This window comes from Lampetra fluviatilis, chromosome 60, assembly GCF_964198595.1.
Source record: "Lampetra fluviatilis chromosome 60, kcLamFluv1.1, whole genome shotgun sequence".
Classification (NCBI taxonomy): domain Eukaryota; kingdom Metazoa; phylum Chordata; class Hyperoartia; order Petromyzontiformes; family Petromyzontidae; genus Lampetra; species Lampetra fluviatilis.
Window position 1 is genome coordinate 2040146 of NC_136334.1, and position 22012 is coordinate 2062157.

At 57.2% G+C, this 22012-nt stretch overlaps 1 pseudogene across 1 annotated transcript in view; it reads right to left on the minus strand.

Annotated features, from left to right (window-relative positions):
- LOC144951016 (rho GTPase-activating protein 7-like) overlaps nt 1–22012 on the minus strand; it is a 188715-nt pseudogene that overhangs the window by 14481 nt on the left and 152222 nt on the right. Inside the window, exons 6-13 of the transcript XR_013640445.1 lie at nt 12043–12114; nt 10748–10829; nt 9131–9194; nt 6799–8345; nt 5089–5271; nt 3881–4040; nt 3537–3735; nt 2280–2493 (exon numbers count right to left, since the gene is read on the minus strand). The product of XR_013640445.1 is annotated as a rho GTPase-activating protein 7-like (transcript). The remainder of the gene's footprint in view (nt 1–2279; nt 2494–3536; nt 3736–3880; nt 4041–5088; nt 5272–6798; nt 8346–9130; nt 9195–10747; nt 10830–12042; nt 12115–22012) is intronic.

The window sequence follows — 22012 nt, forward strand, 5'->3', positions numbered from 1 at the left end:
CACAACCGTGTAGCCTTAACAGACTGTCGTGGCAAGTGCTGTCAAGCGAGCAGTCGCACCCGGATGGGTGGCCAGCACCACGCCCGGTCGCCTTTGTCTCCCCAGCGGCGATGTTTTTACACACCGCACCAGGTACTCATCTGAGGCTGAGTCGATCTAGGGGAGGCCCCAGGACCGGTTCAGATTATCGTCACTGGGTGTTGGCCGTGAGCGGGAATCGAACTCGGGTCGCCGGGTTCGTAGTGCAGTGCACAAACCGTTGTGCTACCGCTCCCCAAACACACACACACGCAGACAACAGGCACGCACACACAAGGAAAAAGATCCCCCATATAGCCTTAACAGACTGTAGGGGCAAGTACTGTTAGCGAGCACCTATGAAGGCCAGAACGGTACACGAGGGGGTGGGTGGCCATCACCACGCCCGACCGCCTTTGTCTCCCCAGTGGCGATGTTAACACACCGCACCAGGTACTCATTTGAGGCTGAGTCGACCTAGGGGAGGCGCAAGACCTGTTCAGATAATCGTCACTGATGTTGGCCGTGAGCGAAAATCGAACCCGGGTTGCCGGGTTCGTAGTTAACCGCTACACGACTGCTCCCCACAGTCACACACACACAACAACAACCACCATTCGCCACTAAGTGGCGGTGACGTCACCACGATGCTTGTGCCAAGCCATGTGCACGCTGAGGCCATGTGAAGTGTCGAACGCCCGCTGGCAGGAGGTCACGGGGCAGACCCAGCAGGTGCCACGGGTCGACTGAGTGAGATGTACCACCTGTGCCCCCTACTGTGCCAACTTACTGTGCTTTAGCCACCCGGCGCTCTGCTCATTGTTGTGAGCGTCACTCCTCCCCCCTCCGCTGTTGTTGGAGAGCGACTGCCTCCAACTACCCAGTAGTGTCCTTCACGAGCCTCCTCCACTGAGGCCAATCTTGACACCGCTGCTACCAGTCATCGGCAATTCCACTCAGCTCCACATCCTCCTGTACCACATCACTCCAACTCTTCTCTAGCCCGTGCCGCGCCCTTTCAGCCCACTCGATCCGGCCGAACAAAAGCTGTTCAGCCATGCGGTGGCTGGGCATGCGGGTTACATGGCCCAGCCAACGCAGCCTTGCCTGCCAGAGGAGCTCACCGATGGGACTTTGCCCAGATCTTTGTGAGCTCCTCACACAATCCAGCCTGTTTAAACCCTGGATGGATCGTAGGCAGGCCAGCCTAAATGTTTATAACCGGCGAAGATGTTCCATTTGGGGTGTCCACGTTTTGCAAGTGTAATAAGAGCCTATGTCAGATTCACGTGGTGATCGGCTTGGCCGGTCCCGCTTTACAGCCAATGGGGGAAGAGCCTGGGAGCATGGCCCTGGCGTGATCACGGGATGTCAGCTAGGTGATTGGTTTCGGTGGTCTTGGCCTCAGCCAATGGGAAGATAAGTCAGGGGCGTGGTCCCGGGAGTTGATGGGGGATCTGGAACATTCGGCGCAGGCTATTGAGGATTGGCTGGAGGGTACCACGTGACCCAGGCATTAAATAAGGGGAGAGAGGAGACTGTCTGCCCACTTCCCGTTGCCTGCCAGCAACGGGGAGTGTTTGTGAACTGCAAAGAAAGTGAAATAAAAGGACCGATTCTACAAGCCGTCTCCAACGTGTTATTACACAAGCATAGAGAAGGGAGGGAATGACTGTGGCCGAGAAGACCTGAAGCTTCGTGCGGAGCGACATACCAGGTAGCTTCCACACAGCGTTATGCAACCGATGAAAAGATAATGCTGCTCGACTGATTCGGAGTGAGACCTCTGCTGTCAAACCGGAGCCAGTCATGAGCCGACTGCCCAGGTATGGGAAACGCTCCACTCTCTCCACAACTGCCCCATCACCGATTGGGAGTTGTGGGGGTGGAGTGTCCGATGGCACAAAATACCCAGGCAGGTGCTTAGTTTTGGTGGGGCTGATGGTAAGTCCTCACCTGTTAGTGGCAAGCTGCAGGTTCAGCAGCAGCACCTCCAACTCCTCTGAGCGAGCAGCAATTACCAGATCATCGGCATACATAACATGGTTGAGCAATAGGGAGCCATCCCTTGACCGCACCCGGGCATCGATCAGCCTCCCATTGTATGGAAATTCCTCCGGTACAGCCATTGAAGGCTTCACGATCATGTGGGAGCCAGATGACATCAAATGGAAGGATAGACGGAGGCACGGACGAACGGCTCGATGAACGGGCCTGACGTGTGGGGGAAGGGGGCAGGGGGGTAGTGGGGGGGGGCTCACCTCGGGGACGAGTGCTCGCGCTTGGCGGTGTTGAGGTGGAAGATGGAGGGCGCCAGGCAGATGGCGAGGTTCCCTGGCGTCATCTGGTTGTCGGCGACGCAGGCGGCGACGTCGCTGAGCAGGAAGAGCAGCGACTGCAGCGCCTCCCGGCTCTCGTCCGGCAGGAGCAGCACGGCGGCCTGCACGGCCGCCAGCCGCTGCTCTTTGGGCACGACTGCGCGGGGACACACACATACGAGAGCACACGTACGCACACACACACGCGCACGTACGCACACACACACATGCGCAAACACGCGCGCACACACGCACGCGCACACACACATGCGCACGTACGCACACACATGCGCACACACGCACACAACTAGATTTTAGAACTCGCATCGCTCTTCACAGGCGGCCACCGACACGCTCCGGCCCAGGCACGGCCGACCCTCCATCCCGACCATTTAACATTTTAAATAAAACGCATTATTTTTAAGCAACGCTCCCACCGGAGGAACGAACTCGTCGCGACGCCGAATTCTCCGCTCCTGAGCGAGCGCGCGACGTGGGAGGAGTTACGTTGCCTGCGATGGAACGGCGCCCAACCAAACCCGACGACCCGCGAGGTGTCAGACGAAGCCCGGATTTCTTCCCGTCCAAAGGACTTCTGTAACTTGAGCGAGGTGGCCGGGGGAAGGGGGGCAGCGGACGGGTGGCAGCGCAGCGGCGACACTGAAAGCGACTCACGGCAACAAGGAGCTCCTGCTCTGCAACGGGTTTCATGCCGGGATCTCCGGCACTTTCCTCCTCCCCCCATAGCGACAAAAAATGGACGCACGCAAGCGCGCACGCACACACACACATGCACGCACACGCACGCACACACACACACGTACGGATGCACGCACACCCACACACACGTACGGATGCACGCACGCAACGTATCACCGGCGTCGGCTAAAACTAGGGCCCCTGCACGACTGACGTTTAAGCTGCGCATCCATCCGCAGGCGGTCACCGGTAGGTTCCGACTGCACGTGAACTCCACACACTGGCGCCAGGCACCGCGGCCGTGCCGTCAACGGGCGACCGGCGCGCCGCCGACCGCCGCCGGTGCCTTGCGCGCCGCGCACGACGTTTGGCGCGACGTGCGGCGGCTCTGTGTGCCCCCCATTGTTCCCATCCCTCTGATCGCTCCCAACGCTCACGACACTCCCGACGCTCGTCCGCAAAGCGCCCCCCCGCCCGCCGGCGTCGCGACCCGCCACGCACACTGGTGGATGAGCAGGAAGGTGTCGGACAGCTTGCTGGTGAGCAGCGGCTCGGGGAGGTCGCGGAAGTACTGCTTGAGCAAGTCGGCAACGTCGTACGCCGACTGCTCGCCGTAGTCGACGCCCTCGGGCGACGCCTCGTTCATCTGCCGCAGGGCCTCGATGCGCGACTTGACGCCGCACTTGCGGAAGAGGCCGACCTGTGGAGGGGCGGTGGGAGGGGTCGGGGGTCAGGGGTCAGGTCAGGGGTCAGGGGGCGGCATCTCCACGTCGATCGAGCCCGGCGTGACCGCCGCGTTCGGGTTGAGCCGAAGCTCCGGGGAGCGCGAACCCGGCCCCCCTCACCTGGTCCCGGCCGTGGTTGCGCAGGTGCCGCATGGCCTGCTGGATGCTCTGGGGGAGCGGCTGGCCCGTGCGCTGGGCGTTGACGAGCAGCGGCACCCCGAACACGGCCTTGTCGCGGTAGTCCGGGGCGCGGGCCCTCTTCATGAAGCGCGGCACGGCCCTGCGGCACGCGCGCAGAGAGAGAGAGGGAGAGAGGGCCGCTTTCAGGCCGCACGTCCGCGTGTCGCCCAGTAGGGGGCGGTGGGTGACCGCTGCTTCCTGCGTGCGTGCGTAATCCCATCCGCATCACTATGGAATCACGCAAAGGTTCGACTCGCTGCGAACGAGGTCAGGGGGGTCAAGCAAGGCCCCCGCCACCCGTGAAGCGGGCAGTGCGCCATTTCCACGGCTGCGACGCTGTGGCGGTACCAACCGGTGCTGCCTGCCTGCCGGCGTGTGCACGTGTCTCTGTGTGTGTGTGGAGTGCCTGGGGAGTGCCACCGTTCCCCAGAGACACACACACAGAGACACACACACAGAGACACACGCACATGGGTTCATGTGCGTGTGTGTGCATTTCTGGAAAGTGCCACTGCTTGCCAGACACAACGAAAAAAAGACAAAGATCCCCCGTATCGCCTTAACAGACTATTGGGGCAAGTGCTGTCAGCGAGCACCTATGAAGGCCGGCACGGCACACGAGGAGGTGGGTGGCCAGCACCACGCCCGGCCGCCTTGGTCTCCCCAGTGATGTTGTTTACACACCGCTGAGTCGACCTAGGGGAGGCCCAGGACCGGTTCAGATAATCGCCACTGGTGTTGGCCGTGAGTGGGAATGGAACTCGGGTCGCCAGGTTCGTAGTGCAGCACACTAACTGCTACACTACCGTGTGTGCCAGACACACACACGGGGACACACACGGACACGTACACACACACACACACGGACACACACACGGACACACACACGGACACACACACACACACATGGGGACACACACACACACGGACACACACACACACGGACACACACACGGGACACACACGGACACACACGGGACACACACGGACACACACACACACGGACACACACACGGACACACACACGGACACACACACACACGGGCACACACACACACGGACACACACACACACGGACACACACACACTGGGACACACACACACACGCGAGCTCGTGGCCGGAGGGGTGTAGCAGCCCGCTCTCTCACCAGTTCCAGCCGTGCTTGTTGGTGGGCGAGTGCTTCTCGATGAGCGCCGTGAGTCGCAGCAGGGCGAACCTCTGCAGCAGGTTGAGCTGCGCCGCCGACTGCGCATGCAGCTGCAGCGCCGCCGAGCCGGCGTGGCGGGGGCAGTGCGAGCGCTGGAAGCTCGGCCAGCGCAGGCGAGCGCGCCTACACGGCGGCACGGAGACACAGAGAGACACGTGGTGATGCACACACACGGTGACACACACAGTGACACACAGTGACACACATGGTGACACACACGGTGACACACACACATGGTGACACACACAGTTACACACACGGTGACACACATGGTGACGCACACGGTGACGCACACGGTGACACGCACGGTGACACATGGTGACACACACATTGACACACACGGTGACACACACGGTGACACACACGGTGACACGCACGGTGACACACACAGTGACACACAGTGACACACATGGTAACGCACACACACGGTGACACACACAATAACACACATGGTGACACACACAGTGACACACATTGACACACATGGTGACACACACAGAGTGACACACACAGACACACACAGTGACACACACGGTGACACACACATTGACACACATGGTGACACACACATTGACACACACAGAGTGACACACACAGTGACACACACGGTGACACACAGTGACACACACAGTGACACACGAACACGCTGCGGGTCCTCCGGTTTACCCCTCCACATTTAGAATCAACATCACGCCTTCAGACTATCTGGCTGCCGAAACATTTCCGCGTGATGAGCCACTTTGTGGAGCTGTCGTTTGTGCGGCTTCTGAAAGTCACTTCTGAAAAACAAGCTACGCGGCTCGGTGGGGCCTCAACTGGCAAAAATAAAAACAACAGTTTTGTGCGGTGTGTCGTAAACATCGCCACACTCCCCACTCGTGCGACACGGTGCTGGTTCTTTCGGTAAAGTCACGTAGAAAGAAATGAAATTAAATAATAATAGAAGACGACGTTTCGATTGCAACACAAGCAACCATCATTAGGTACGAATGAATGACAAAACAAACATAGTAAACTTGAAAATATAATGCAATACACCACAGAGTCAACTAACAACAGTCAACACCCCTCCTGGTTGATTACGTTCTTCCGAAGAGTGCTATATTAGAGAGAAAGACAAAACATAGACACGGAAACACACAGACAGACACGCAAGCAGAGAGAGACTCACACAGTGTGTGTCTCTCTCTCTGAAATTTAGCAATCTTTGGAAGAACGTAATCAACCAGGTGGGGTGTTGACTGTTGTGTTAGCCGACTCTCTGTGTTGTATTACGTTCTATTTCTGAGTTTACTAGGTTTGTTTTCTTATTCATTCGTACCTGATGACGATTGCTTGTGTTGCAATCGAAACGTCGTCTTCTATTATTATTTAATTTCATCTCTTTCTACGTGACTTTACCCAAAGAACCAAAGAGTAATTCCCGCAGTCACGAAAGCTTTGAATCTAGTTTGGTTTGGTTTCACACCGTGCCTCAGGATAGGATGCAGACTATTTGGGAGCTTGCGCTCGATCTCAACCCCCCCAAAATCCCTTCTGAGAGACGGCGACTCCGAGCTCCGTGCGCACGCCGTTCAAACTCTCCGTCACCGACACACGACGGCGCCCGCACCGCGACGCGGGTCGAGGATGCGCGTCGAAGCCGCTCACCGGTTTGGCCTCGTGAGCGACGCCCCCACGCCCGAGTCCCTCCGCTCCCGCGCGGCGCCGCCCTCCGAGTCGTCCAGCTCCGGTAGCGACTCCGCCGCCGGCACCGGCGCCGCCGCCGCTGCGTCGTCTCCCCGCCCCGCGCTCTCCCCGCCCGGCTCGGCTCCCTCCGCCGCCGAGCCGAGCGACGGCGCCGAGCCGGACTGGGCCTCGGAGAGCCGGCGCCCGCCGCCGGCGCTCTCCGTCACCTCGAGCTCGCTCCACACCTGGCGCGTCCACGAGTCCACCGAGCGCTGCATGTCGGCCACGTGCGACAGCAGCGCGTCGAAGCCGCTGAACGCCCCTCCGCCGGCGCCGCCGGCGTCCGCGTCGGAGAGGTCGCCGGCGCTGCTGCTGCCGCCGCCGCACGGCACGTTGTCGTAGAGGCTCAGGCGGCTGCCCGTGGAGCCGAACGAGCTGCTGCGCTGGCGGTGGCATCGCCGGTGCTGCCCGCCGAGGCTGCCGTAGCCGTGCTGGTGCTGGAAGGGGTGCCGGGCGTGGCGGGAGCCGGCGGCCGGCAGGGACTCGCGCGACGCGTCCGTGCCGTCGTCGTCGCCGTCGTAGCGCGCGTCCCCGAGCCGGCCCCCGAGGAGGAACCCGCCGTCGCCGAACCGCCCGCCGGCGCCGCCCGGCCCCCGGCCCGTGGTGGGCGAGAGGCTCTCGCTGGAGAGGGCACGCGGGAACGTGCCGGGCTTGTGGTCGCGCGGCAGGTGGAACGCGAGGCTCTCCTGCGAGCGCGACGCCGCGCCGTTGCGCCGGTTGCGCTCGGCGATGGCCGCCAGGCTGGAGTCGTCCCCCCGCTCGTCTCGGCCCCCCCCCGCCACCCCGGCGAGCCTCCCGCCGCCGTCCCCGGCCGCGTCGGCGAGGCCCGACCGCACCGCGGCGCGGTCCGGGGCCGGCCTCGGCACGGGGCCGCTGATCACGAGGGGCTCCTTGCGCGAGGGAAGCGCCGTCGCCTTGCGCCGCTGCTGCTGCTGCTTGCGGAGGCGCAGGTTCTCGACGCGCTTGAGCAGGCTCTTGGCCTTGGAGCGGTGCTTCTCGTCCGCCGGGGAGGCGTCCGGGAGCTTGCGGCCGAGGACCTCGCGCGCCAGCGCCGCGGGCAGCGTGCTCGCGCCCAGGTCGCGCATGGCTCGCCCGTCTCTCTCTCGCGCCGTCGACGACGTCGACGACGACGACGATTTCGCCGGGGAGGGGCCGGGTTCGGCGGCGAGGCCGCCGGGGTCCGAACCGAACGCTGCGCCGCCCGCCGGGCGTTCGGGTCGCGCCGTCCTTCCGGGGGCGGCGTCCGCCGCGGCTTTGCCGCCGCCGCCGCCGCCCTCCGCGAGCGCCGACAGCGTCTTGAGCGGCTCGTTTGGCGAGCTCGCGCGGCCGCCCGCTACTGGCGCCGCGATCGGCACACCCGGCACGCCCGGCGTGCCCGGCTGGTCGACGCGCGACCAGCGCCGGCTCGAGCGCTCGAAGGTCCACTTGCCGCTCAGCGCGCACTGCTCATCCTCGTCGGAGTCGTCGCCCTGCCGTAGAGAGAGCCACCGGATTAACGGTGGAGAGAGACACCGGATTAACGGCACGGCCGTGGCGGTGTCGGATCGCGGCGACAGGAACGATGCGCCGAGGCCGCGGGCGCCACAAACGCGTCGAGCTGCAATACCCTCGCAACGTTACCATCGTGCCGCCGAAGCTCTAAGAGGGAAAATTATAAATGTTGACCTATCCCGAGTCTAGACGTAACGCTACAGCGTGTACATATAACGCCGACGGACGCTACGGTAAAACTTTACCAGTCGTTTTATAATTCAGTATTGGAGTAGTGTGCACAACTACTAAACTATTTTTTTTTATTTTACCACGTAGCGCTTTTTCAGAAGCTACCTGGCCATCACAAATGATAGCTCAAGGAAGTGGGGCTCATCATCATCACGTGGAAATGTATTGCAGCCAAAAACTCTAAACGCACTTTTTTAAATGTGGAGAAAAACACCGCAGGGACCCAGAGAAAAATCCACGGGGAGAGAGACACGCCAACTTCAAATATACAGCAGGCGTCGTCAGGGTCGGGATATAGCCCACGACCTCCTGCATACCAGGCGAGGTAGTTAACATCTCCTAGCCATCGTAGCACCCCTAACAGGGCGGTGAGGTTACTCTGGTGGGTGGGGGCCCGGTGGGAGAGGGAGATAATGGAGTCTGCGGCGGTGCGTGGGGGTTGCGGGCGGGGTGACGTCGCCCCGCGGATGTTAGCGACAGTGAGCAGCAAAGACGGGGGGAGGGGGGGGGTCGGGGCGCATGGGGGACTCACTCTCTTCCTGAGCGGGGTCGTGTCGATTCTCATCGAAGCCCACTTGTTAAGGGCATTGAGCCGTCTGCAGACCAAAATTCACACAAACGAAGGAGGTGAGATTTAACAACAAACAACAACAAACAACAGCAGCAACCAATCCACTGCGGCAGCGGCGGCCAGTCCCCGAAGAAGCTCCGGGGCACGCGGAGTGAAACGTCGGACGTCGCGTCCAACGACGCCGCGGACCCACGGACCCCAGGGGAGCGAACCGGAAGAGCCGGTGAATGACGAACTTGAGAAGTGGAGCCGTCCGATGGGCCCCATGCGTCCACTTTGCGTCGTGAAGCCAGAGCTTTACCGACATCCGAGCTCTCGGGCTCCGCTCGGGGAGGCTCCCGTGGGGAGCCGCCCGGCCCGTCGCTCGCCGAGCAGCCGACATTTGTCTACCGGCGGCACCCCTCGCGAGCACGCCCGCCCGTGCTTATAGTTCCTTTGAGCCGGTGGTCTGGATAAGGCCGAGCGCTCTAACACACGACGCAACGCGTCGCGCCGTTCAATCGACCGCGCGACGGAAGTCGGCGGGGCAGGCGGAGGGAACTGGGTAGGGGGGGGGAGTTGGCGAGGAAGGGAGGAGAGGGAAGGAGGGGAGGGAGGGGAGGGAGGAGAGGGAGGGAGGGAGGAGAGGGAGGGAGGAGAGGGAGGGAGGGAGGAGGGGGAGGGAGGAGAGGGAGGGAGGAGAGGGAGGGAGGGAGGAGAGGGGAGGAGGGAGGGGAGGGAGGAGAGGGAGGGAGGGAGGAGAGGGAGGGAGGAGAGGGAGGGAGGAGGGGGAGGGAGGAGAGGGAGGGAGGAGAGGGGAGGGAGGAGAGGGAGGAGACTGAGGGAAAGAGGCTCGTTAGCGGCGTGCGCGGTCGCAATTATTGAACGAACTTCCGACGCAGCGTGGAACTGCTGCCGCCGGGGGTTCCCGGGTGAAGCGAATTAATGAACAATGCGGATGAAGCGCCGCACGCACGGCGTGCTCCGCGTGCTCGCGCACCACAAGCGGGCCGCCCACACAACGGGACAGGAGGCCGTGCGCTTTGTGTTCACGCACGGCGCAGAGGGATGGCGCCGGGTCGCCTGCGCGGGGCTGTTGGGGGCGGGCGCCGCTACATCCGGTGCTGCCTTTGTCTCCCCGGCGTGAACTAATGCGGACGGTCTAACGAGGACGGACGAGAGCGCGAATGAACAAACCCTCGAAAAAACTTCGTCTGGAAAGCGCTCAGGAAGCGCTTTGATGTTGGGAGGAACGATGCCAGAGGAACAAAACCAAAAAACAACGCACAGCGCTCTTCCTCTGCTCCCGCTGCGGCGTTGGAAACAGAGTCGAGAGGCTGCGATCGTGCCTTTTGTTTCGCACGGCGTTACCGCCACGGCGTTACCGCCACGGCGTTACCGCCACGGCGTTACCGCCACGGCGTTACCGCCACGGCGTTACCGCCACGGAATGGCCATCACGGCGTTGCCACCATGGCATTACAACCACACGGCGTCGCGTCCCGCGAAATCGCGTCCCGCACCCAACCCGAGCGTTCGTCCCCGAGGCGTGGTGGTGGCGGTGGCGCGCCGGAGCGATGATGGGAGGGCTGCTCTCACCTGCACACAGATTCAAACGAATCCCAGTCGAGGAAGTCGTGGTCCCGTTCCACAGCGGCGATGTCAATGGGGAACTGCGAATCTGCAAAACGGGAGGACGACGACAATGAATGTGTGGCTCACTGCACGAGCATCCAGAAGTTGTGCACTCGTGACAACGCAGGTCAAAAGGGTTGCGCATTTATAGACGCACGTGCTTACCTGCTTAACGATGCACTGGTTTGTGGATTGACATTAATTCTTAACCTCATGGTTGAAACAATAATGTGTAGTTGTATATACAAGCAGTCCTCGACTTACGAACACCCGCACTTACAGACACCCGCACTTACGATCCAGCTTCCATGAAATATTTTTTTAACGTCGACTTGGAACGCGAACTCGCGCATGTAAATTGAAACGCGGAACAATTTTGTTCAGCGGAGCGATCCTCCGTGAGATGTACTGAGTTAGCCTGTTCGTGTGTGTGCGTGTGAGCAATTGCGTGTGTCGGTGTGTCTGTGAAAGTGTGCCAGTGACGATTATAATTTGAACCGGTCCGGGGCCTCCCCTAAGTCAACTCAGCTTGGTGCAGTGTGTAAACATGGCAACTGGGGAGACAAAGGCGGCCGGGCGTGGTGTTGGCCACACATCCCCTCGTGTGTCGTTCTGGCCTTCATAGGTGCTCGCTAACAGCAATTGCCCCTAAAGTCTGTTAAGGCTACACGGGGGATCTTTGTTTTATGTTGAACTTCTCTCACACCGTGCGTAGCCAACCATGCTCATCGCAAGAAGCAAATGTAGACATTTAATAACATTGAATGCATCATACACTGGTGGTGGCTACGCAGCGAGGGTTGGTGGATGGCACACAGACATTGTGAAACCTTCTACCTGTGGGAGTCGAGGAGGTAGAGGGACTCTTCACACACACACACACACTCGTGGACATGCAAACACGCTCACACGCACACACACTCGCACACACGCACGATCATACACACACACACCACTAAACTATCACTCCCCACACACACGCACGCTCGCACACGCATGCACTCGCTCACCAATAAACTATCACTCCCCACACACGCTCGCACACACGCTCTCGCTCACACACACGCCCGCACCGGAGGAGCCGCTAGGAGGTGGAGCGGGTGGAGTGGATGGAGGGGGTCAAGGAAACTGGGGGAGGCCTTGCCCGGGAGAGGGGAGTTACCGGTCGACAACAACAACAACGAGCAGCAGGTAACCATAGGGACAGCTTGGATCAAGAGGGTGCGTCGCGTGCGAGGCCCGCGGTTTGTCGCACGCACCTTCGTAGAGCTGGGCGTACTGCGGGAAGCCTGCCGCTTTCAGCCAATCGCACGCCTCCTTGGCTTCGATCTCTGTGAAGACGAGAGAGACAAAAAAAGGGGAGACAAGAGACGAATCTCGGTGAGGGATGAAAACCAAAGACTGGCGCCGGCTTCGTCACTGGCACCGCTTTCCGTGCCCCACAGTTACGCTCAAAGGGCCTCTCTCCCTGTGCCGACAATAATAATGGATCCAGTCGAATGTCGATTGTCCGCGCGAATGACGGGCAGGGCGGCCGCGGATAATTCAAAATCGCGGATAATCCAAGAATATAACCATTCTCCGCGGATCTCTATGCCAAAAACGAACAATAGATGATGCTCGTGCTCAGTGATGACACGTTCCTGCCTCCCGCCCAGCAGAAGACTCGGCCCCACTAAGTGGATGACAGCAGCAGAGCCACAGCCAATCAAAATCAATCAAACTCCGCCCCACCGTTATAAAGAGATTGCAACTACTGCACTGTAGAGGCGATTCATGTGGACTTCAGTTTAACACATTTGTTCGCTTTGAGCACCGTGCGACTTGGAATAAACATTTCCAAGAATAACAAATGTATAACTGTTATTAGATTATTAATTTTGGCTTAAGGGAAAAATCCACGAGTTTTTAAAATTAGTGTCAAAATCTCAGGCGAGCGATAAACTGCAAGCAGATAATGGAGTCTAATTAAATCTTATATCGGCTCATTCATGCTCAAAGCATCCCGCAACACTGTACATTCATTGTATATAATGACCAAATCCCACATACAGCCACTGCCAAGCAAATAAACACCCTACTACTACCAAGCTAAATCTAAAGTTATTAAACAAGTCAAGAAATGGCACCAAAACCAAAAGTGCAAACGTCACGATAAATTCATTATCAGTGTCCAACTGGGAGCGGAATCAACCGATTTTCTCCTGCAAAATCTGCCTGTCGCCTGACGATGCTGGTCGAATTTAACTGGCGAAACGTCGTACTCAGATTGTAAATGTTGTGGATTTACTCTCCAACACACAACCGGTGTGCTGTACTAAGCGACACTAAACCTTGCTAATTGGCTGTGTCAGGTGGTGGTGGGTTTAACGACGCATTTCTATATTTACGCGATCTAACCCAACAAAAACCTCTATTATGGATGATATTGGTCGTGAAAGACTCCTACTACTACATGGCGTTAAACGACCTTTTGAAACATTTCATCGATGTCAACTAAATTCTTAAGTTTCTCCGATAGGAAGAAAAAACAAAAGACCCCAGGCAGACGATACCCGGCTTTGATCTCCTGCAAAGCTTTTGGGGCCACAACCTCTGAACTGTATCCGCTGCAGAAACCACAGCAGCAGCATCAGCTGACAATGACGCGGATACTCAATGCACGAATGGGGACATTACAAACCCTCCGGCAGTGTGTGGAGACTGTGCGTCACCATCCAAAGCAGAACCACGGAGCGTACGACAACTCGGGTGGCCGGTTCACAAATACGGAGGGAGGCGGGAGGAGGAGGAGGAGCGTCCGCCACTCCTGCCACAAATTCTAATTATCTGGCTCAACCACCTCCGTGTAAAATTATAGTTGTTGCTATAATTAAGGTATTTAAAAAGCTCAAACGATGCATTATCATCTCCAGCAGTGGAAATTGCATATTCCTACAGCAGAAAAAAAGGTAAGTCACTTTTTATTAAAATGGCCCAGTCGTGGAAATTCCACATTCCGATGGATGGGGGCATATTCCCCCGTAAGACCACGGCACCGCTGTTGATATCCCAACAGCGCGGTACGAATTTTGTTGACACCAGCAAGGCAACGAGTCGAGCCCCGGGCCTGCGTTTAAGACCCCCCTCACTCGCTTGCCTTTTGCCTCGACAACAAACGCGTCCCCCGCTCAGCGTGGCGATGTCACGTGACGTGCACGGCATTATGGGTCCCCATGGTCACAATCGCAGTCCAACATTTTCAAAACTTTTTTTTCTTCGACTTCGACATCTCAAGGAGCTGCTGCCGACTGGCTGGCCTCCTTGCAAGACACTCCGGTGAAGAGGAAATGGTCCTAAATGCACGGCGCGGGAGTTGCGGAGAGAATGGCATGGGTGGCTCATATTCGGGACTTAACTCTTTCCCATCCGGATGACGTACGTCCATGTACGTCATCGTGCGCGTAGGTCATCGTGCGCGTAAGTCATCGTACGTGTGTGTACGTTACCAGTTATTTATTTTTCATATTCCGATGACGGAAACACGGAAGACGGAAAGATGGAACATGTACCGCGGGAGGGCACTGAAACTGCTCACGTGGGTGAACGGGGACACCCACGACTTTGCAGTGCGTCTCGGGGGGGGGGGGGGGTTGGGGGGGGGTGAGCCTGAACCTCCCAACAACCCAGACAGCTAAACCCCAAACAGCTCCGGCGAGAAATGAAAGCCCCTGGTCATTCGTGAATGGGCCGCGGGACAGACAATGTTGATCTCTTCGCTGATGAACGGCCCCCGCTGGCAGCCAAATCAACAAGTCTTTTTGTCAAGTCCAGGGGCCTGCCTGCACCATGACCGTTTAGCGAATTCCTGCAAATGCATTCCTGGAGGTCGGCTCGCGCTGTTCGCATGGACCGCGGACAATGAGCGGCCGTTCCTCGGCGAGACGGGGAGCCCCTACGGACCGCTGGAAGTCGGCGCTCCTTCAGCGGAGGAGAACGCTGACTCTCTCGCACGGTGGCGAACAAAGTTCAACGCACGCACGCACGGACCTCGACATTGGCATCTTAGCTCCTGGACACACTGCTGCTACCACTGCCATCATCACGCACGGGAACGAGTTGCGAGGCTCTGCCGACTGGGGGAGCTCCGGAAAGACGTTTAAATCACCGCGACAAGCCCTGCTTCGGTGAGACGGTGACGACACGGACTGGTGACAAGTTGAAAGTCAATCGCCACTCCCAAAGCTCGAGTTTGAACCAAGTGCGACCCAATACAGACGCCGCTGCGAGCCGCGTTTCCACCACGAGGTAGTTAACATCTCCTAGCCACTGTGGCGTGAATGCACCTGGCAAGCGTCTCTCCTCGTCTTTACTTCCCCTTCTCACGCACAAAAGCCAGGAGGTTAACACAGAGGGGGCAATTGCTTGACTGAACGTCTGATGCTAATATTATAATAATTATTATTATGGCAGTAACTGAATAAGTTAGCAGTGAAAAACACTGCGGTTCAACTTCAACACCTTCACAACGTGCACAGCACACGACAACAACGATGACAACGACGATGACAATGACGACGATGACAACGATGATGACAAGGACGATGACGACTACAACGACGAAAATGACGACAATGACAACAATGACGACAATGACGGAGAACATGACGACATCTTTCCACAAGTAAAATTTGAAGGCCACGACGGCATGACCTCTCAAGATTGGCCACGGTGCCCTCGGGGTAGAGTTGGTGGCACAGTGTGGGTGTCGCACTGCCCTTTTAACTCCGGCGACCCAAAGTTCCATTCGCCACCGCGGCCAAACGCGAGCGGCGAGAGAAACATTTTGAACCGGTCTCGGGCCTCGCAGCGACCTACACTGGACCAGCCTGGCGAAGTCTTTAATTAATCAACCCCCCCCACCCCCATGACCGACGCAACTATGTGGAGGCATTCATCCCGGCAGCGGAATGGCAGAGGGGCCGTATGTCGCGCCGTCACCATACCTCGTACCGCAAGAGACACCTCATCATCGCCACCTACGAATATTCACACCAATTGAGTTGCAGAGCCCAACTTATGTTTTCGTTTCGCGACAGGATGTGTGGTCTCTCTCTCGTGCATTCATTCGGTGGCCAGGGCCCGAGACCGTCCCCCCTCCTCGCCGCTCTGATCCTCTTACGCCACCCCCTCGGGTCAAAGAGACGCGTAAACAACAACACCGACCGACAAAAATATTCACACCAAAAAAATTCTCAGGTATGGGAAACGCAATCCCCTCTGCGGACGTTCCCACCACTAAACGTGAAGAGCGGCAGGCAGGCGTCATGTGGCGCGGGCCGTGCTTTTAAAAAGTGGTGGTGGCTGAGTCTCATCGCTAATCCCCCCCCCCCCCTTAAAGGGGAGATGGGGGCGGTATTGCAGTCGGGATATTCAGACCATTGAGTTGATCGAATGGTTGACGGGCTCGGTGATGCCGCCGACTTCCGGACATTTTGCGACGGACTCCGGCGGGCGAAGTTTAAGAGGTGCCGTCACCGGGCTGTGCGCGCGGTGTTCCTCCAGTCACTGGCGTGGTGGCAAATAATGAGTTAACTCGATTGTAACTTGGCCGGACATCTCGAGTGATCCTCTCCCGGGCTTGATCTTGAGACCTGCTGAAGTTTTTTCGCCGTGGCGCTTTAAGTTAGAGAACGCTTCTGCGGCCGTCTGGAACGCTCTTCCTTCCCGATATCCGTAAGCCACTGGGAGTTATGATGCACTTTTAAATCATCATGGAGATTGGCAAATCATTTCTTTAGGGCTTCTTTTTGTTATGTTTAGTTTGTTGTCCTTCTTCCCGCACCTCCGGTTGGCACGGTTGGCTACGCAGGGTGTGAAAGAAGTTCAACATACATAGAATATACATAAGAAAACAAAGATCCCCCGTATAGCCTTAACAGAGTGTTGGGGCAAGTGCTGTTAGCGAGCACCTATGAAGGCTGGAACAACACACGAGAGGGTGGGTGGTCAGAACCACGCCCGGCCACCTTTGTCTCCCCCAGTGACGATGTTTACTACACACTGCACCAGGTACTCATTTGAGGCTTAGTCGACCATGTTGAGCCGTATAAGAGAGGCGAAGAGCCTGGCTCTGAGGAACTCAATCTCGCGCTCGGCTCGCAATCACGCAGCAAACGCCCAGTAACACCGAATAAAACGCGGGCGAATGGTCTGGTCATTGTGACGTGTACGCGTCACACGTGGCGGGGTTCACGTCACCCCGCGCAGCCGCTAGGGGACGTTATCATTCAGTGCAACATTAAACTAAAACGGTAATGGAAAAATTAGGAGTCGGTTTTACCCTCTCTGGCAAAAAATATTAAAACATTTTTTTTTTAAACACGCTTTAATGAAATGTACCGTACTAGTAATGGTAGAACTCCACGACTCCAGGAAGTGGCCCCGAAACTTGCCATAACGTAAGGGGCCGTGGTGATTTACAGCCAACGTCAGTTGAGCGTGGACAATTAGACCCAAGCCGAAACATAACATAGAAAAAATAATATTACAAACATTTATATTTTACATTTTTAATGATAGAAGATAGTATTGTCATCAGTGTGACATAAGTATTCCAAGTTTGCAGTCGATACCACATTGGTGGGTAAAAATTGAGTTGCAAGATTTGAGGATACAACAACAACAGAGTGAGTTAAATAAAAGGGAGTAAAAACGGGAGGCGTTAAGATGTTCAAACACCAAATAGATACATTTTGCAAGGAATCGAGTCTGCATTAGCCACACACAACACTTGTGGTGAACATGCCAACAAAACATGCTCTGATAATTACTATAATATATGGGCATTGATTGGCCTAGTCTCACCGCCAGTGTCAGAGCAGAGAACAACACCACAAGTGCGAACGGTGCAAGGGCAATGCACTAGCAGAGCACTTACAGCTCGGGGTGAGCAGCTCTATCACAAGATTCATTTTGTTACCAGTTTCAAAGTATGAAAAATAACTTTATTTGGATGCTTGCAAAAGGTACCACGGTCAAATGGCGTCGATTCTCCAGTCGAACCGCGAGCGAATTGTCGGGCAAAGGGCCGGGAATCGTGAGGCCAGGAAATGAACCGAACCTCCAGTCGATTGATATTTTTGGATATTTTTGATTTATAAACAACCGGTTTTTAATTCCGGAGGTGGATGCGTTCCTGGAAGGCACGAGGGCGAATTCCTGAAACGGCGTCAAACCGAAAGCGACGTTTCCCCACGAGAGACAGACACGGACAGCAGAGGGGGAGCGTGCGACGCGCCGCGTCTTCATCGCAGACGTACCCACGACGTTACGTGAACTTACTAAAAATCCCGCGCAACGGCAGTCAACTTGAACACAAATTAGATGGCGTTCAATTGCAGTACACTACATGACAAAACCGAAACACTGCACGTGAATAATAGATTGCGCTCTATGGTGCGGTACGTGTCTTTACGCACGACGCACGAAGTAATGTCTTTACAGAGTGGTAGTGGTGGGTGGTGGTGGTGGCGATGGCTGAGAGGCGACGGATAACGAGAAAAAACAAAACACGACGACGACGACGATGCCGTCAGCGACGTGAGCGCGTGTGTGGGGGTTGAGGGCGACGCAAGTCGGTAGCGGCGTTGATGATAACGTCGCGTTAACGGTAACGTGATGAAGGACTTGCGTGACGACGTAAATCGGGGATGTTGCCGTTTGCAGTTCTTTTAGAACGAGAGACTTGGCGAGATGAGACGATCAAACTCGGCGTCACTTGAGGAACCCGCCTTTGGAAGTGAGGCGCTGACTGACAGGCGCTGGATAGCTGAGAGGCCATTACCAGCCTCCATCCCTCCCTCCTCCGCCTGCCCGGACCAACTTCTACCGCTTGTCTTTAAATCTCCCAACCACCACCACCACGGAGATCCGAGTGTGAGTTTTTATTCATTGCCGGCGTGCGAGCCAAGCGTGTGTGCCCGCACGTAGCACGCACGGTACGCGTGCCTGTGTGTGCGTGTGTGCGCATGCGGCAAACCCGAGTTTTATTCCCGCTCACGGCCACATACATCAGTGACGATTATCTGAACCGGTCCTGGGCCTGCCTTAGGTCGACTCAGCTTCAAATGAGAACCTGGTGCGGTGTGTAGTGAACATCGCCACTGGGGAGACAAAGACGGACGGGCGTGATGCTGTCCCCAACTGCCCCTCGTTTACCGAGGTGGCCGCTCAGGGCAGCTGCCCCAATAGTCTGTTAAGGCTATAACGGGGGATATTTGTCTTTGTGCGCGCCTGAGTGTGCGTGCGCGCCTGAGTGTGTTTGCGCGTTTTAACACGAGCGAGCGCGTGTATTGACACGCGGATAGTGAGGAGGCCAAATTTGATGTCACGTTTTTGACAGATACGGAACCTGGAAGGAATTCGTCGCGTGTTTATTTTTTCAAGCTTGAAGCTGGCTTCACAGAAAAAAAATAAAAGAGTCTAAATATTTGGCCAAAACCGGCTCCCCCTTATCTGCGTGGCGAACGAAAATAAAAAGCCTCGGTTCCCAGACGGAAACTCCCGATACGACGGGAAAACGAGAGTCAAACATTCCGGGCACATCCATCCGCGATAAGAATTTAAACAGCGGAATATCAACAAAATGTATAGCAGCCAAATAATCAAATAATCTAAACGCGTGATGTTTATTCTAAACGTGGAGGGAAAAACCAGAGGACCGGGAGAAAAAACCACGCGACTACGGTGAGAGAGACACGCAGACGCCAAATACACAACAGGCGTCAGGGTCAAGAAAGAACCCACGACCTCCTGCATACCAGGCGAGGGAGTTAACATCTCATTCATTTTGGGCTCTGAGTTTGGGCATTTTCACAAAACCTTACAAATCTTAAACATCTGGCACAGACTGCGAGTGGTGACCCTCAGCTCTTAATCATACACGCTGGCCGCGAGGGTATTTGTTTTTCCCGAGTAACTTAACAATTACAATAGCCATTATTATTACTACCATAGTTATTATCTGGCTGCACCGCCGCACCCGCGGAGCGCACGTTGATGTGGGACCGCTTTTCTATTTGGGATTCATAAAGTGCCTTTCGCCAAGGAGCTTGACAATGCTTACCGACTACGGTACAAAATGGCAAAATAAGCGGTGGTGGTGGTGGGGAGGAAGTGAGTAGGGGTGGAGGGAGCGAGGTGGAAGCTGCGGCTGGGGAGGCGTTAGGTGCGCTGGGTGGTGCTGGTGGGGGGGGACGGTGACAATGCAGTCGAGAAATAAGGACCTGAGGGGCAGTGGGAAGAAGAGGCAAGCGGGGGGGGGGGGGAGAGTCGGAGGTGGAGAGGGAGTTTGTGCCGGTGACAAGCAGGGAGGTGGAGCGAGACTGGGCGCAGGGCGGCGGAGGGACAGCGAGAAGATGGGCAGCTTGTCACTTGGAGCGGCGTCTTGGGGCATAGAAGGAAATTAGATAAGAGAGGGGGGGGGCGAGTCCATGCTCTGCTCGGAGTGGCGCAGCGCGTTCCCAAGCGCTGGCTGCGTTCCACGAAACATCTAAAGCGGCTCCTGCCGAGGGACAGAGCGCTTGCTACGGGGTGCCCCGAAGAGCCACGCCGCCGGTGGCCACCGCCGTGCCGACGAGTTGCCGGTGCACCGCCGCCCGGCGCCGGGGTTCTTGGCGACGCGCGGATTTGCAATCGGAAGACAGAGCGCGTGGTGCCTGTCAACCCCTTGCCAGTGCCCCCTAGCTTATTACAGAGCAGTTGAGATCGTATTGGTCACTCCGTGCCCCTTAGAAATCTCAACGGTCATCCTACAAAGTCCCATCACAAGGGAGAAACACAAACAAATAGACAATCAACACGACTACACTCACCACTAGTACACTCACCACTACCACCACTACACTCACCACTACTACATTCACCACTACCACCACTACACTCACCACTAGTACACTCACCACTAGTACACTCACCACTACCACCACTACACTCACCACTAGTACATTCACCACGACTACACTCACCACTACTACACTCACCACTACATATCAGTCAACCCCTTATCAGTGCCCTACCTTATTACAGACCAGTTCAGACCGTATTGGTCACCCCGTGCCCCTTATAAATCTCGACGGTGAGGACGCGACGGCACAGCGCCGTCCGGCCTTCACAGGGAGGGCTTGAGAGGCAGCCCCCCCTCCACCCCCCCCACCACCCCCCACCCCGGTGGAGCCACTGGCAACGAGGATGGCCAGCGTGTCGCCACCGTCAGGGCCCAGCCGTGCCACAACTAAAAAGTGACAAATTCCTCAATTGGGGATCGCGCGCAACAAATCATCGCCGACACCACCACCACCACCTTGCCCTCCCCTCCTCCTTGTCCCCCCCTCCACCCTGGACGCGTGGAGTTTTCTCCAGGTCCTCCGGGTTTCCCCCCTCCGCATTCCGAATCGACGACGTCGCGCGTTCGAGAGCTATTTGCCTGCCGCGATACATTTCCCACGCGATGGCGACCATGATGATGATGACGATGATGATGATGGGTCACTTTGTCAAGCCGTCACTCGCGACGGCGACAATGATGATGATGACGACGACGACGATGATAATGACGATGATGATGACGATGATGGACCACTTTGTCGAGCCGTCACTCGTGACGGCCAGGGTCCCTTCTGAAACAGAGCCACGCAGCGGCTCCGTGGGGCCTCACGCCCGGTAACATACGTAGACAGTTTCATAGTTTAATGGTCGAGAACGTCTTTCACATGGAGAGGGGGTCGAGAAAGGGGGTGACTGCGTTTCTCGGTGAACTAGGCCCAAGCCGCGTCCCCCTCAGCGCGGGGCCATGCGACGCGGCCGCCCGCCGGCGTGGACGTGCCGTGGGATCCGCTGGCGCTCGACGAGAACGGACGGCGCGGGCATCGAAGCGACGACGGCGACAAAAAGCGCAACGACAAAAATTGGCGGCCCCTGCCGTTCAGCGCGTCCGGGCTCAGAGCAATTCCCACCCCCCCTCCGTCCCCTAACGAGCGCGTTTCTTTCGTCCCATCTCCGGAAGGCCGTCGAAAACGGTCGAAGGTCCGGCAGCTCAACGAGCGGCAGCGTCCGGGCCGGGGCAGGAGCGTTGGGGAGCCGACGACCGGTCGTGAGCGTCGTACCAACGGCGCTGAAATCGCGCGCTCCCAGAGGGCCACTGCACGGTCGACGGGTTGCGTAAACCACCGAGAGGTTTTTTTTCTTCTC